General features: G+C 39.6%; 1 protein-coding gene across 4 annotated transcripts in view; it reads right to left on the bottom strand.

The window, feature by feature from the left end:
* The window catches only part of LOC132403001 (ADP-ribose glycohydrolase MACROD1-like), a 1,163,451-nt gene that overhangs the window by 888,041 nt on the left and 257,384 nt on the right, over positions 1-18,026 (bottom strand). The window lies entirely within an intron of this gene.

Genomic DNA, 18,026 nt, shown 5'->3' on the forward strand with positions numbered 1-18,026 from the left:
TTTTAAGCCTCCCTCAACCCGCCCCCCATGGGCGCGGATGCTGCAAAAGACACGTACTCACAAACCCCCGTAGGCTATCTCCCTTAGCCTGAACGCTGGCTAATTGTGAGCCGGTTCGGATGTGTCAGGAAATGGGTCGCCACAACGTCTTAATTAGATTGTACAAGATCACCATAATCTTCAAATTTAGAATTACATTTCAAAAACTAACAAACTAACATAAAATACATTTTAATTAAATACTGACCAATTATTTCCCAAAGCAACAGGGAGCCACAGCACAGACGTAAAAGAGCCACATGTGGCTCCGGAGCCGCGGGTTGCCGACCCCCGATCTAGATCAACACATTAATTTGTTGAGTTGGCAAAATTGCATTCTACAGAATACGACCACTCATATTAGTTGTAATAGAGGATCAAAACAGCATTCATCGTGCACAATGAAGACACAATGCATGATAATCAAAAATAACATAATCTACCATTTGGTATCATATAAGGCACCTCAGTTATCTAATTCGCTCATCAACTGCAGCTGTGTTCCAGTTAACAAGTCCAAATCCTTATCCAAAGAACCTTCAGGGATTTATACATTCAACATTTATAAAGAAAAATTGATTCAGTAACATTATACCTACTACTAACATTCAGTCAGGAGATTTGCTGTAGAGGAGCAATTATACTTGGGGACTCAACCAATTCCTACAGCCAATCTCAGTAAACGACTGTTTGTCAACGCTCCAGCAAAACTAGCAGAGAAGACAGCTATCTGGAAATTACAATTGGATGACTGCAGAACCAACAAACTCATTGGCAGTGAAAAGGATCTATTTCAGGAAGGTGGAAGGAAACTCACCTCTCTACGAATCACACAAGATACTAATCTGACAATGTCCTAACTTTGAAATCATCATCGAGGTTCTTCAATCCTGCTTCCCTTCTCTGAAATCTCTCAGCCTCCAGAGCAGCTGGACAACTCCAGCACTGATCTCTTGCATATCCCCAATTTCATTTGTTCTCCATAGCCCCTGTGTTTGGAGTTCTGGAATATCCCCTCTAAACTTCTCCAACTGGGTATTTCCGTTTCCTGCTTTTGGAGCTTTCTTAAAATTTACCACACAGACAAAGCATTTGGACAATTGCATCATGTGCTTTAAAGGGAAAAGGACTTTTTATTGATAATGCTCCCATGAAAGGTATTTGCAATGTTTTGTGCCTTTAAGAGCAGAAAAAGATGTTTTTCTCTCTGTTGTTGTGGTATGGAAGCCCAAGGTTCCCAGATGTTTAGACATTTAGCTTAAAATGGCATATTGAGCCCCAATTACACATTATTGGAGAGCAAGGTGAATACGCAGAGAGAAGAAACAACTGGCTTCTCAGTAGAGACAACACAATAATTTTCAAACCATTCGGTTTTTAAGTAATTTTCAAAAATAAGTAGTTTGTCAATACTTCTGATGAGTTTGAGGACTTATTAAAAAACAGGTTACAAGCAAGCAACATGTAATATTGACAGGGAGAGATTTCACTGATGGAGGAAGCCAGGGCAATAGCAAAGAGCCCACAGAAGAGGGAAGTTGCTTTTAGGAATTGGCTGCATTCTGAAAAGACAGATTCGCAAAAACACTGGAAAGGAAGTCCATGTCCAGATCAGCATTGATCTTACTGAATGGTGCAGCAGGCTCGATGGCCTACTCATGCTCCTGCTCCTCTTTCTTATTTTCTTATGAAGGTTTGGGAATGTAGCAGCAATTCTTGTGACATGACAACTTTCAGATGGAGACAGCTGAAAGTCAGTGAGCTTAAAGCAGTTTGGCTTTATCACAGCAGTGAAACACTGGAATTTATGGATCTAAGGATTAAATAGCAGTTAGACATCTGGATGCATCCTTCCCACTACATTCCTCCTGTCAACCTTCTGATGAAACATCTGAAACTGCTTTTAAATCTAAGGGCGACATTTCCCTTTTTTAAGAATATGTTCATATTTTTAAATATTCATGAATAACTAAAGACAGTGGAGGGAAAGTCGTGATATGCAAATACATTTTCTAAGGTACGTTTCCATCATCCAGAGGGAGTGAGCAGTAACTTCAGAATAAATTTCCAAGCTTTACTGTACCCACTGTGAATCTTTAAACTGACTGAGTGAGAAAGATTTTTTGAAGAAGTTAATGTCAACAGCAATCAATCCTCAGAAGCCAAAGGTCTCTGTTGAAATCAGAAGAAAAACAATCAAAGATAAACACAAGAGATTCTGCAGATGCTAGAAATCTTGGGGAACACATAGAAATGCTGGAGGAACTACAGTAGTCAGGCAGCATCTATGGAGCAAAATAAACAGATCATATTTTAGGCCAAGACCATTCATAGAGAGAAAAGGAGGGGGGAACAGAAGCCAAACTAAAAAAGTGGGAGGGGAGAATGGAACGCAAGCTGGCAGGTAAAGATGAGACTAGGTAGGGGAAGGTGGACTGATGAAGGAGGAGGAATGAAGTAAAAAGCTGGGAGGCAATAGCTGGAAGAGCTAAATGGCTGAAGAAGATACATCTAACAGGAGAGTACAGTGGACCATGGAAGAAAAGGAAGGAGAGGAACCAGAGGAAGCTGATGGGTAGGTAAGAAGAGAAGGAGTGAGAGGTAACCAGAATGAGAAATAGCAAAAGAGAGCAGGATAGGGAAGGAGAAATGATCAGAAGCTGGAGAAATCGATGGTCATGCCACCAGGCTTCTTGAGGCATGGCTCCTCAAACCTAACCATAGCAGTAGATATGACCATGAACAGGCATGTCAGAATAAAACGAGGATTTGAATTGAAGTGAGCAATAAAATGATTGCCAATACATTGATTTTTCCAACTTCCAGCAATTTCTCCCCCTCCCTCCTTTTCTCTTTCACCATTCGCCATTCTGGTTACATTCTTATCTCTTCTCCTCTTCTCAACTCCCTCCAATTCCATAAGACATTGGAGCAGAATTTAGGCGATTTGGCCCATCAAATCTACACACCATTCAATCACAGCTGATCCTTTTTTACCCTCCTTAGCCCCACTCCCTGGCCTTCTCCCCGTAACCTTCGATGCCTTGTCTGATCAAGAACCTACAATCTCTGCTTTACATACACCCAAAAACCTGAACACTACAGCTGCATGGAGCAACAAATTCCTCAAATGTACCACCCTCTGGCTAAAGAAATTTCTCCAAATCTCTGTTTTAAATGGACACCCCTCTGTCCTGACACTGTGCTCTCTCATCCTAGACTCCCACACCAAGGGAAACATCCTTTCTACATTGACTCTATTGAGGCCTTTCAACATTCAAAAGGTTTCACTGAGATCCCACTTCATCCTTCTAAATTCCAGTGAGTACAGACCTAAAGCCATCAAATGTTCTTCATATGATAACCCTTTCATTCCCAGAATAATCCTTGTGAATCTCCTCTGGACCCTCTACAATGCCAGCAGATCTCTTCCGAGATGAGGAACCCAAACTTTTCACAATACTCAAGGTGAGGCCTCACCAGTGTCTTATAAAGCCTCAGCATCACATCCTGCTCTTGTATTCTAGACCTCTTGAAATGAATGCTAACATTGCATTTGCCTTCTTCACCACGGGCTCAACCTGAAAGTTAACCTTTAGGGTGTTCTGCACAATAACTCTCAAGCTCCCCTCCTCTTTGCCTTTCTTCCATTGTCCTCTCCTATAGATTCCTTATTATTTAGTCATTTGCCTCTTCCACCTATCTCCTCAGAGCCTCTTATTTCATCCCACCTCCTCATGTAACAACCTTCTCCCTCAACTGGTCTTACTGAAAACTTGTGCCAACCAACTTGTAGGAGGTATTCAAGGCCATTTTCAACCTCTCATTGAAAATGAGAGTTTTCCACCTGCTTCCCACCTGCTTCAAAAAGGCAACAATTATACCAGTGCCCAAGAAAAGTAGTGCGAGCTGCCTTAACGACTATCCTCCAGTAGCTCTCAGATCTACAGTGATGAAATGCTTTGAGAGGTTTGTCATGGGTAGAATGAACTCCTACCTCAGCATGGACCTGGACCCACTACAATTTGCCTATTGCCACAATAGTTCTATGGCGATGCAATCTCAATGGCTCTCCAAGCTGCCTTGGATCACCTGGATAATACTAATACCTATGTCAGGATGCTGTGTATTGATTATAGCTCAGCGTTTCATAACATCATTCCTACAGTCCTGATAGAAAAGTTACAGAACCTGGACCTCTGTACCTCCGTCTGCAACTGGATCCTCAACTTCCAAACCAGAAGACCAGGATACGTGCAGATTGGTAATAACATCTCCACCTCGCCGACAATTAACACTGGCACACCTCAGGAGTGTGTGCTTAGCCCACAACTCTACTCTCTCTATACCCATGACTGTGTGGCTAGGAATAACCCAATGCCACCTATAAATTTGCTGATGATACAACCATTGTTGACAGAATCTCAGATGGAGACAAGAGGCGTACAGGAGCGAGATATACCAAATAGTTCAGTGGTGTTGCAGCAACAACCTTGCACTCAACGTCAGTAAGACCAAAGAACTGACTGTGGACTTCAGAGAGGTAGGACGAGGGAACCACAAGCCAATTTTCATAGAGGATCTGAAGTGAAGAGAGAGAGTAATTTCAAGCTCCTGGGTCTCAATATCTCTGAGGATCTAACCTGGTCCTGACATATCAATGCAGCTATGAAGAAATTAAGAAAAGGGTTATATTTCATTAAACGTTTGAGGAGATTTGGTTTGTCACCTTAACAATCTAAAAAATTCTACAGTTGTACCGTGGAGAGTACTCTAACTGGCAACATAGCTATCTAGTATGGGGGGTGGGGGGAGAGGGTCTACTGCACAGGCTTGAAGTAAGCAGCGGAGAGTTGTAAAATTAGTCAGCTCCATCATTGCTACTAGCCTCCGCAGAATCCAAGACATTGTCAAGGAGCGTTGCCTCAGAAAGGCGGATCTATCATTAAGGACCCCCACCACCCAGGACACGCCCGCTTCTCATTGTTACCATCAGGAAGCAGTTGCAGGTGCTTTAAGGTGATTCAGGAACAGCTTCTTCCCCTCTGCCATCCAATTTTTAAATGGACATTAAACCCATGAACACTACCTCACTACTTAAAGTTAACTATTTAATATACATATACTGCATATACTTACTGTAATCCAGTCTTTTTTAATTTATCGCGTATTGTACTGCTGCAGCAAAGTTAACATATTTCATGATGTATGCCAGTGATTAAACCTGATTCTGATCACATGCCAGCTTTTACTCCTTAAACCTCCCTTTCTTATTCTAATTTCTGCCCCCTTCCTTTCCAGTCTTGGTAAAAGGTCTCAGCACAAAGTATTGACTGACTACTCTCCTCCATAGAAGCTGCCTGATGTGCTGAGTGTCTCCAGTATTTTGTGTGTATTAGTCAGTCTTAGTTCGATGACCATTCTGATGAACGGTCGCTGACCTGCAGGACAATTTTTTTTCTCCCTCCAGCTGATAATGCTTGCTTTATTATACGCAGAATTTTTTGCTTTTATATTTTAGATTTGCCATGGCTGCAGTTTTTGATTTATAACCAGAGTTTCTAATATGGTCAAAAACTCTATCAGGTATATGAAAAATTTGCTACGTCAGGCCCAGTAATTTAACCAAGGCTCAAACTAGATGCTTGTGGGATGCTGGTACCAGCAAGATTTTGACCTAGTAGGCTGCAGCAAGCGCAGGTTTGGAAGGTGCTCAGCTGTCACAGTCCACTCTGCAAAAGGCAAATGTTGCAATCACTACGTGCTGGTGGTCAATGGACTGAATATTCAGAGTGCTGTGCCAATCAAATGAACTGATGTCAGCTGGATGGTCTGGAGCCCATAACATGGTTGATTAAAACGACACAGGAAAATTAACTGGCACATTGGGATTTACAGAAACAAATATTGACACAAAAGCTTGATCAGGAAGAATGATGATAGCTGAAGGGTGTGTTTCCTTACCTAAATTAGATATCTAAAGGAACTGCACCCCACATGCTTGCCTCTTGCCTGAAACAACAGATTGTACATTCAAGCTCCGCTCCAGAGATCTGGATGCAAAAATCTACTCTCTGACACTCCAAAGTACTGAGGGATTTCTGTGTCATCAAAAATACTGTCTTCCAGATGAAACATTGGATGAGTACCCGCTTGTTCCATCAGATGGACATAGAATATCCTCTGACACTACTTTGACAAATGTGGTTGTTATCTCCAGTGTCCCGACCAAATCCTCAACCACAGTATTACCCGAGTCATATCACAGCTGTCTCCCACATTTCCAATAGTTTAAGTGAGTACACTTCAGATCTGGCAAAATATATTCTATATAAATGCTAATTCACCTTGCTTTCCACTTTCTCGTATGATGATGCTTCTCCATTATTTGCTTACCTTGAATTCTCAAATTTAATCTTTCACACCACAAATGCACAAGCAGGAACAGGACGTCTATGCATTCTCATTATTTTATTTTACTGGGAACTCCTAAAATGCACTTCTATCCATTTTGTAGATTATTTTATTCTTGATATAGGACTTTCTTAAAGTAAAAGGTTTTAGTTGAAATACATAGATTCAATTGTCAATCTGTTCCAATATTGTTGTATACAAGTTAAATAAAGTAATTCAACAGATCACACCGCAAGTCTAGCCAGAAAGAGACTCCTACTTCTTCAGTAGTATTGACCAATGTTTACTGGTTAAGATGAATTGTCTTGTTGTTTCTGAGGGGTTCTTCTTTTCCCAGAGGGGATTTCGTACAGTACATTGCGGCTGATGTGACATTCAGCGATTGCTTCCAAACACGGCTAGGTAGGTTCTTGACAGGGGCAGACATTTTTTGACATGAGGTCAGTTGTACCCCATGACCTGCTTTGCTGAAATTGTCACAGGAGAAAGAATTTACCATTATACTTTTACTCATATTGCCTCTGGATCTTTTCTCCCCGTTTCTGACATGTTTCAGAAGAATACCTGGCAGTGGCATCAGGAATAAGGGAGAAAATACATTGCATAATATTGCTTTTGATACATAAAGGCATATTTGATGGCTCAGCTGACTTTCTCTTGCCTATCAATTTTGTTTGCTTGTATTCCTTATATTTACTTGTTCCACCCCTCAAAATTCAGTTGTACTGATAAAATGCCCAAAACTTAAAACATACAGATTACAACATTAATTACACCACATTCAACAGCAAAAACAAGACATCAAATTGTATTGAACAGATTCCCTATGCCATATTACAATGTGGTAGGTTACTATTCATAGTTTTAGTACGAACAAGTTAATCCTTTCCAAAGCAAGTATCTATGTGATTAGGTTTACCGCACCTATTTTTAAATGTCAGGTCTTCTCAAATCCCAGAGTCTGGTTCATGCTCATGAGGATTTAGCACTTAGAGCATTAATTGCAATTCTGATCAGTTCAAATGGATATTACACATTGTGTTCTACCATTCCTTTTGCCTTGTTGCTCCAAGGAGATTGGAGCACAAAAGTTGTTACTTCAATGGTTTCACTGATTTTAATCACAGAATAAAAATCAAACAACCATACTAAACCATAAACATCGAGGAACATAATTTAATCCAAATGTTGGTCAATTATACACAACACAGAATCCAATTCAGAAGCATTTGTACATATGGAAATGCTGGACTTTCTTTTCCTCCTTAAGATGGTACTGGTCTTTCAGGATTTCTCATAAATGAAACCTTCCCTCCACCAAACTTTTTATGGTATCTTTTAGACACACATAAATGCAAGTGATCCAATTTCCCCAATTCCCTGAGGTCACATTACAAAACAAACAAGCAAATCAGTGCTCTGGACACATCCCCACTTGTCATATCTGCATCATTGGTTTTGACATGTCATTTCCATATTTTACAATGACAATTCTTCTAGTTTAACAGTATTTCCTTTCAGATCCTTTCTAAAGGCTTAAATTTCATTTGCTGGTAGTATTGATGCAGTTAGCTGAACATGTGCATGCTGACAGAAGTTGGTTAAATTAAAACAGTAGAAAATTTTACAGCTGCAACTGCATACTGCTGCACATTGCCTCAGATATAATGTGATTCTGACATACCTGCCTGTCCAGTGATGACTAATAGCTTCCACCACCCACTTATCTCATCTTCCAGACTGCCTGTGGTTTGCCCTTGACTCACCAAACATCAACATCATAGTGAACACATCTGCAACTTAAATTAACAGTGTCCTTTTGTTATCAAGGGGCAAGATCCAGCTACAGGCAGCATGCAAAGATTTCTTTGGTTTATGTGATGGGTCCAGACACAGTTTGCAAGGCAGGGATACAGGAAATACCTAACTTTATGCACTTCTCCTTTCCCAAAATACAAACTTTGTAGATTGTCACTGTAAATACTAAGAACATATTTATAGAGTCAGAACCAAGATAGAATAGACTACATCTTAAGCTAAAAGAAAAGTTAGAAAGTTTAATAGCCTTGCTAACTAAAGTCAATTGTAATTCTTAGTTTTTTGAGAAGCCTGTGACAATGAATGGGATGGTAGAATATAAATACAGGTAGATTACTCATTTCCAAACATAAACAGTCCATATCCCTATTGTCCACATCTTATCAAATAGAAGTAACAAAGATGCTGATGGAGGAGTTCATGGGTCAGGCAGCTCTGGGCAATAGACACTTAGGGCCAAGGTCATTCATCTGGACTACAGAAGTCCAGTTGAAGGGTCTCAACCTAAAATGACAACTACTTATTTCCCTCCACAGATGTACCTGACAGGTTGTGTTCCTCCAGCAGTTGTTTTTTGGTCCACATTCCAGCATCTGCAATATCTTGTGACTTAATTAGCAAGGGTAACATAGGGTGCTGTTAATTAACGTATGTAACAATCACACAACTCCATCCAAATGGCGCTACACACTATTGTTCTACCTTTTTCCTCAAAGCAGCTTTTCAAAATCATGAAATTGAGCACAATTCTTGAATTATGTATATTAACATGGATCTACTATGCATATTTTGTAATTACTTTTTCTAATTTAAAATTTAATGAATGACATACATAAATTCAGCAAACTGATATCATTTTGAAGATCAATAATGTTAAATGATTGCACTTCATTTAAGGTAATGACTTCATTCACAATTGAGTAATTTGCCAAAATTTTAAAGCTGGCACAATTACAAGTGTGTGAAGCAATGAACTAGTTCCTGCATTAAAGAAACAAAATGAATTTTTGTCAGAATATCTTTTCTTTCTTTATTACTTCCATATCTAACGGACTACTGTAATGACTGCAGTGCAGACAACTAAAATAAATCAATAACCTAGCTATTTATAACAATAATTGAGCCGTAACACTAAAAAGTATACATAATATAAAATATGTGTTTAAAATATTTCTGCTATATTTGGTTGCACATAATAATGGACAATGAAATGGAGCAAACTTTTAAATCAGACTAATGATACATTAAAATGTCTTTATCGCAAATTTGATATGAAGTTCCACCCTCTGCTTTAAAATCAAAAAGTAGACAATAGATGAAACTCAACAATTTATTTCACACAGCTGCAATTTTCTCATATTAAATAAACAATATTTTAATTAAATTCTGCTTAATATTATGGGAAGCCAGAGTCACCTATAAATACAATAGATTTTGTTCTCTAATGTATAGGATCCCATGGTCACATATCTAGTAAAACTGCTGACTCATGGTGCCAGAGACCTGGGTTCAAAGCTAATCTTAAACAGACTTTGTGTTCTCCCTGTGACTCTGGCTGCTACAGGTTCTTCACACATCCCAAAGACAAAGGAGTTGATAGGTAATTTCACCATTGCAAATTGTCCCTTGTACAGGCAAGTGGTATAATCTGTGGGACTTGATGAACATGTAGGGTGAATAAAAAATGCAATTCATATAGAATCAGTATAAATAGGTGATTGATGGCTGACAAAGGATCAGTTTCTATACTTTATGACTCCATGAGAAGAGACCTCTGCAGCTGTTTTTGTTCCTGCAAATATGAATTATCATACCAGACCATGATTCTACCAATCAGGATACTTTCAACAGTACGTCCGTAGAAACTTGTTACTTCTGAGAAAGTAGATATGCTGCCACACCTTGCTCATGATTGCATCCATGTGTTGTTCTTAGGACATGCTCATATCCAAACAAAACTCCACCACTGATCCACCAATGTAGAGCATTGAACATAGAACATAGAAATCTGCAGCACATTACAGGCCCCTTTGGCCCACAATGTTGTGTCAACCATGTAACCTACTCTAGAAACTCCCTAGAATTTCCCTAGTGCATAGCCCTCTATTTTTCTAAGCTCCATGTACCTATCTAAGAGGTTCTTGATATATTCTATTGTATCCGCTTCCACCACCGTCACCGGCAGTACATTCCATGCACCCACCACTCTCTGTGTGAAAAACTTACCCCTGACATCCCTTTGGTACCTATTTCTAAGCACCTTAAAACTATGCCCCCTCGTGTAAGCCATTTCAGTTCTGGGAAAAAAACCTCTGGCTATCCACACAATCAATGCCACTCATCATCTTATACACCTCTATCAGGTCTCCTCTCATCCTCTGTCTCTCCAAGGAAAAAAGGTCGAGTTAACTCAACCTGTTCTCATAAGGTGCACCCTCTAATCCAGGCAAAATGTAGACCAGCGCATGTTCACTCTCCTTCCCTTGTTTGAAACAAACTATCAGTTATTTAGTATTATTGACCCTGAATGAAAGGTTGTTGTTGTGGCACAATGCAACCAAGTGTTAGAATGGAAGTAAGTACATGAATATAGGTTCCATTTCTGGAATTTTTTTTGCATATGGAATTTTGCTTTAATATTTTGAGAATGTGATTTTTTAGAATACATTGGAGATCTGATATGTTTTGAATAATCAGTGCTATTTTGATATATAGAACATGGCACACAGATGGAGTGGCTTCACATTCTGTGATTCATAGAATCCAGTTCTTGTGTACATTGGAAATCTTGTCCTCAAGTTTGTGCTCAATTAAGGCAAAGCCATAAACTTACGCCATTATTAATTACTGAAGTCAACAAAATTGTTGGGCTTTCATTTAGCTGAAATGCTTGAGCCTTCACAGTTGCTGCCTGAACTAATACATAATTTAATACAGAAATTCCAAATTGTTATGAGCATACTGCTTTTGTCAAGGGAAAATAGTGAATTGACAGATATTTCAAGTATTTACAAACCACTCTCATACTCTTTGTTCCATGAGATAAAAATGATTTATCACAGATGTATTAGGCCGTAATTACAGCTTGCTAATAATCAAACCGAAAAGCTATTTTTGTACTATATTTTGTGTTTATATGCTTGGAGGCACAGCAGGAAGGATGAAGGCAGAGTTTAATATCGGGAGACATCATAGTGAGATTCTGTGGCTTCAAACAGGACTCTAGGATTGTGTGCTGCTTCGCACGTCCCAGGAGTGAGGATGTCCTGTAGCTGCTCTAAGATGTTCTTGAGGGGGAAGGTCAAAAGTTCTTGAACACATTGGCACTAAATGACATAGGAAAAAAGTGGATGATGTCCTGCTGACTGAATAAAGGGAGGTATGAAAGTTAAATGAGAAAGTATGAACTTGAAGGAAATAACCTGGGGAATCATTCCAGCGTCACATCCCAGTAAAGATAAGAATAGATTTTGGCAAATGAATGTGTGGCTGAAAAATTCATGCCAACAGTATAAATTCTAATTTTTGGACCTCTTCTAGAGCAGTGTTTCAAAGATTGAAGAAAATTCATTATCAAAGTACATACTGTATATGTCACCTTATGACGTTCATTTTCTTGCAGGCATTCACAGTAAATAAAGAACTACAATAGAATCAATGAAAGACTACATACAAGATGGACAAATGATGAATGTGCAAGACAACAAACAGTGCACACACAAAGAAAAAAAACAAATAATGCTGGTAATAAATAAGCAATAAATATCAAGAGCATGAGATGAATATTCCTTGAAAGTAAGTCCATAGATTGTGGGTACAGTTCAGTGTTAGGGTGAATGAAGTTGAGTGAAGTTATCCCTGATGGTTACTGAACCTGATGGTATGGGACCTGAGACTCAGGACCTCCTTCCTGATGGCAGCGGTCAGAAGAGAGCATGGCCTGGATAATGGGGCTGCTTGGTGATAGATACAGCTTTCCTGCAACAGCGCTCCTTATAGATGTGCTCAATGGTGGGGAGGGCTTTACCCATGATGGACTGGGCTGTTCACACTATTATTTGTTGGCTTTTCTGTTCATGGGCATTAGTGTTTCCATACCAGGCCATGATGCAGCCAGTCAGTATTCTCTCCACCAACATCTATAAAATCCTATCAGAGTTTTAGATGACATGCTGAATCTTTGCAAATTTCAAAGAAAGTAGTGGCATTACCATGCTTTCATTGTAATGGCACTTACTTGCTGGACCCTGGACAGATCTTCAGAAAAGATAATGCCGCGGAAATTAAAGCAGTTGATCCTCCTGCCTCTGAAACCGTACCCCCCCCCCCCCCCAATGAGGACTGGCTCATGGACCTCTGGTTCCCTCCTTGTGAAGTTAATAATCATCTCCTTGGTCTTGCTGAGGTTGTTGTTGTGGCACCACTCAGCCAGATTTTCAATCTCTCTCCTGTTTGCTGATTCATCACCACCTTTGATTTGGTCAACGACAGTGGTGCTGTCAACAAACTTAAATGTGGCATTGGAGCTGTGCTTAGCTTCACAATCATAAGAATAAAGCAGGTAGAGCAGGGTGCTATGCACACAGCCTCATGGTGCACCTGAGCTGATGGTGATTGTGAAGAAGTTATTGCCAATCCAAACTGACAGGGGTCTACAAGTGAGGAAATCGAGGAACAAATTGCACAAGGAGGTAATGAGGCCAGGTCTTGGAGTTTATTGATTAGTTTTGAAGGATGACAGTCAACGAAGAGCATCCTGATGTATGCATCTTCTGTGTCCAGATATATTAGGGTTGATTGAAGAGACTATGAAATGGCATCTGCTGTGGACCTATTGTGATGGTAAGCAAATTGGAATGTATCCAAGTTAGGCAATGGTTGATATGTTTCATAACTAACATCTTAAAGCACTTCATCACACTGGATGATATTTATTGAGGCAGGTTATCATTTTCTTCTCGGGCATCAGTATAATTGAAGCCTGCTTAAAGCAGACTGCCAAAGTGAGAGCTTAGAAAATTCAGTGAACACTCCAGCCGGCTGACCAGCACTGGTCTTTAGTACTCAGGCAGGTTCCCCATCTCAGTCAGATGCTTTTTTTGGGCTCATACTCCTGAAGGATACTCTCACATCGGCTTCAGAGACTGAAATCACAGCGACGTCGGGGGCTGTGGGATTTCATGAAGGTACTCTATGTTTTGTCAGTCAAGGTGAGCATAAAAGGCATTAAGCATATGTTGCTCGATATTCCTAATCATAGTACAGCAGTTGCCGATTGTGCTGGGACACCTGGTGTTGGAGGTGATATGTTGATGAAAATCTGGTACAGATTTCAACCAAGCCTGACTGAAGTCCCCAGCAATCATTTCAAAGGCGTCAGGCTAGGCTGTTTCTTGTTTGCAAATGCAGCATTCATTCCTCAAGTGCTTCCTTAAAATTGGCCTTTGGAGGTATGTAAACTGCAGTAAAGATCATGGAGGACAACTCTCTCAATTAGTCAAATGAATGGCACAATCATTACATGTTCCTGGTCAAGGGAAACAGAATGCGACTAGACCACAATGTCTAAGCACCATGGACAGTTTATCATGAAACACAAACCCCCACCTCTTGCCCTCTTTGAATAAACAGTATGATTGATTCAGTATATTGAGAAGCTCTCAGGTCTGGCCGATGTATCCAGCATATCTGAGGTAAGTCAGGTCTCCGTGAAACAGCGAACACAGCATTTATTCATTCCCTCCAATACAGTAATTTTGCCCTAAGGTCCTCTGTCTTGTTCTCCAGGCTCTACATTTGCCAACTAGACCCTGCAATTTAATTCTGGCTTGGAGTCCTCCCCTCATTCCTCTCTTGCAGCCATGGTGATGTACCTTTGTGCTATACCTGCATTCGTGAGAGTCAAGTTTGCTGAGTACTTCAGGATATCCTAAAATCACTATTTTGTTAAGATGGTTTAAAAGCACCTAACTGAAAGGGAAAACACAGGCTGAAGACTGCACTGATAGTCGTTTAGAAGATAAGTTTTATGAACAGCCCACAAATGACAATGACAGCACGTTGAATAGACAGGACAGATAGGAAAATGGTAGGAAACAAGGAAAACCTATTGGATTAAACTGCATCTATTTCAATGCAACAGGCCATTTGGAAAGGTGGATGAACTGGGCGCTGAATAGGTATGTGAAATTGTGATATCAAAGCCATTACAGAAGCATTATTGAGGACAGGACAGGACTGTTAGCTCATTGTTTCAGGGTACAGGTACTTTAGGTGGGATAGTGTGGAGCGAAAGGACAGGGGGTGAATTTGAACTTTTGATTAAAGCAAATATCACAGCAGTAATCAGAGATGAAATTACTGAAGGATCAGCCAGTATGACTTTATGAATGGAGGAGAGAAAGAAGAAAGGGATGATCCTCTTGGCTGGGTGTACTACAGACATCCAAATAGTCAACAGAAATTAGAGGATCAAATGCACTACCATCAGGTAGGAGGTACAGAAGCCTGAAGGCACACACTCAGCAATTCAGGAACAGCTTCTTTCCCTCTGCCATCCGATTCCTAAATGGGCATTGAATCTTTGGACACCACCTCACTTTATTTTAATATACAGTATTTCTGTTCTTGCACATTTTTTAATCTATTCAATATATGTAATTGATTTACTTGTTTATTTATTATTATTATTATTTTATTTTATTTACATTTTTTCTCTCTGCTATATTATGCATTGTATTGAACTGCAGCTGTTAAGTTAACAAATTACACGTCACATGCCGGTGATAATACACCTGATTCTGATTCTGATATGTCAGGAGATTGTGGAGAATTGAAAGAACAATAGAATCATCATAAATGTTAACTTTCTTAGCCTAGACTAGAAATGCCATGTAAGGACTTAGAAGGAGTGGAAATAAGAAAGGAAAGCTTCCTCACATAATATACAAATGGCCCTATCAGGCAGAAGGCAAAGCTTGACCAACTCTTTGATAATTGGGGAGGGTGAGCAACTGAGGTATCATTTTGGGAGCACTTTGGGACCAATAAGCATAGTTCTATTAGTTTATTTTAAAGTATTGAAATAGACAGAACTGGTCCACAGGTGAACGTTCTAAATGAGATCAAGACATATTTCGGTAGTAATAGAAAGGAACTTGGAAAGGTTGCTTCGAATAAATTGTTTATGGGCAAAAGCTTTTCCTTTCGAGGTTTACTCTTGAACACACAGTAAGTAGATGTTTAGCCATTCTTTGTTGGGTGATATCCAATCAGATGCCTAATGGTAGAAAATAGGAAAACTTGCCTCAGAAAATTTTTTAGACTTTTCATGCATAGGGCTGTAGAGAGAGAGAAGTCTACAATCCGGTCACAATGAACTGAATGAAACAAGTGATCGTGGTGCTGGTGAAGGCAAGTAGAACAGGTGTGTGTGAAAAATGTATAAATTGGAGCAGAATTTACAGCTCCTCCACTCTCTTTTACCTGGTACCACCACCAAAGTTAAGTCAACTCCTCTCAGGTAACCACCCAATCACAAGCCTCGGCTTTGTTTGTCTCCTACACCCACCTTCCCTCATCTTCATCTTCCCAAATCACGTTTCATTTTTAATGTTTCCGTAATCTGATGAAACCTGAATCCTAACCTACTGACTTTATGTCTCAGCGTTAACTTAAATACTAAAGTCCAACAGTTGCCAGCATTTTTGAGTTTAATTCTATTCACAAGTAACTATTCTTGAATAAGGTTTAACAGTTCTATAATGTAATTTTATGACTGCAGTGGTAAAGTCTACTTGATTAATATTCACTGGTATCTGAAGGCAGTGAAATTATGTCATGGTTTATGTCACCAAACCTGTGTTGTGAACTTGACAAACAAATGAAATAAGAAAAAGTAATGTCATATTACTTCCTCACTGTAATACACTGCTTAGCAGTGCAAAAGTCTGGCAAGAGTTATGAAGTGACTTAAAGGAAGAATTTGAGATATCGAAGCAGAGAATTGGGGGTAGAATGCAATCCCCTGACAGATTCCCGGGATTGAAGCGTCTAATAGCAGAGGGCATGCACTGAAGCTGAAAAGTAGTTGGTTGAGGGGTAAGTTTTTTTTACTCAGAGAGTTGTGGGTGCCTGAAATGCACTGCCTGGGGTGGTGGTAGAGGCAAACACATTGGAGGCTTTTAAGACACGTTTAGATAGGCATATGGATGTAAGGAAGATGGAAGAATACGGACATCATGTAGGGAGGAGGGATTAGTGTCTGGGTGTTTTTGATTTGCTTTTTAGCTGGCTCGCCACAACATTGGTGGCCGAATCGCTTTTTCCTGTACTGTTCTATCTTAAAAGCATAGCCTGTCATGATAGAGAATTTATATCAGAGGATGGTTAAGAGACTGAATTGGTAAAGATGAGGATTTTTTGAGCAGAAACAAATGAGTAGGATTGCAAATCAGGCAATATAACAGAAGTGAAAATAGATGGCCTAACTTACATCTTCATCATCTTCAATTGAAAGAAATTTCTGTTCATCCTGTGTTGAATGTCAGAGGGCAATATGGCAATTCAGACACAGAGGAGTGGTGTTGTGATAGGGTTGATTGTTTGTGTGCACTTGGAAACTGACCCTGTGCTTACAGACGATAACTGTCGGGAAACTGAAGGTGGCCATGAGTCGATCCTTGGGAATCAAAGGATAAAATTATTTGGAGCAGAAAAAGACATCATCATAGGTGATTCACAGGCTGCAGCTGAATTGATAAAAAATGGAACCCAGCGACTGTGATCCCATCCATTTAGGCCACAGCAGAAAAACACTGATGATAGATGGTGTTGTCAACCGTGAGAAAAGCTGCAAACAGGGCAAGGAGTTCAAGGGGGATAGATTACCTGGTTCTGTGAAATAGGATGTCCTTTGTGTCTTTAATAAGAGCATTTTGATACCACAGCAAAGGTAGAAGCTCAATTTGATAGATTGGACAAGGAACTCTGAGAAAGATGGGAAGAGATATGGGACACATCTAAGGGCTTTGGAAAGAAACAAAAGGGAGGTTAAAGAGAGAGTTGCATTTTGCATGGCTACAGTAATGTCTCATTGAGGCGTCGGGCAAAGATAAATCTTCTTAAAAACTCTAAACGCATATGAGGAAGGTAAAAATATAAGGTTACACTGATGGAATGAGATGAAAGTTGGAAGATGATTCACAACCTGCTGAATCGAATCATCCATCCCAGTGCTGCTATTCTCCAAAAAAAAGACTATTCTTTGGAGTACACTCTTACATTCAAAATGGTTACAGCTTAGCTTTCAGTTAAACTGCACTCTTATATGTCTTCCAATATTGCTTGATACTTCCAATTTTATCAGTCTCTACTTCGAATAAATTCACCTTCAAAGCATCTGTTTGAATAAAGAAAACCATTTGAGAGAAAGAATTTCTCCACATTTCCCTTTATTCAGAGATTATGGCTCATAATATTTGATTTTCCACAAAAGCAAACAGGCTCACGACATCTACTCTTTCAATCCCTTTACAAAGTGTGTTACTTCTTTACTTGGAATTTTCATTAAACCCTCATTTTCTGCAAAATATGAGTACTGAAATGAAAATCATTCCCATGAAAATTACTTTAAATTAAAATTTCCTGTAGTAACCTACATGTGATATGTGTATACCAGACATGAATACTACAAACTAATTACAGGTTCTATAGTGTATAAATATCATCTCAAATTATTATAGAAAGATAATTAG

Source organism: Hypanus sabinus, chromosome 12 (genome assembly GCF_030144855.1).
Source record: "Hypanus sabinus isolate sHypSab1 chromosome 12, sHypSab1.hap1, whole genome shotgun sequence".
Lineage (NCBI taxonomy): Eukaryota > Metazoa > Chordata > Chondrichthyes > Myliobatiformes > Dasyatidae > Hypanus > Hypanus sabinus.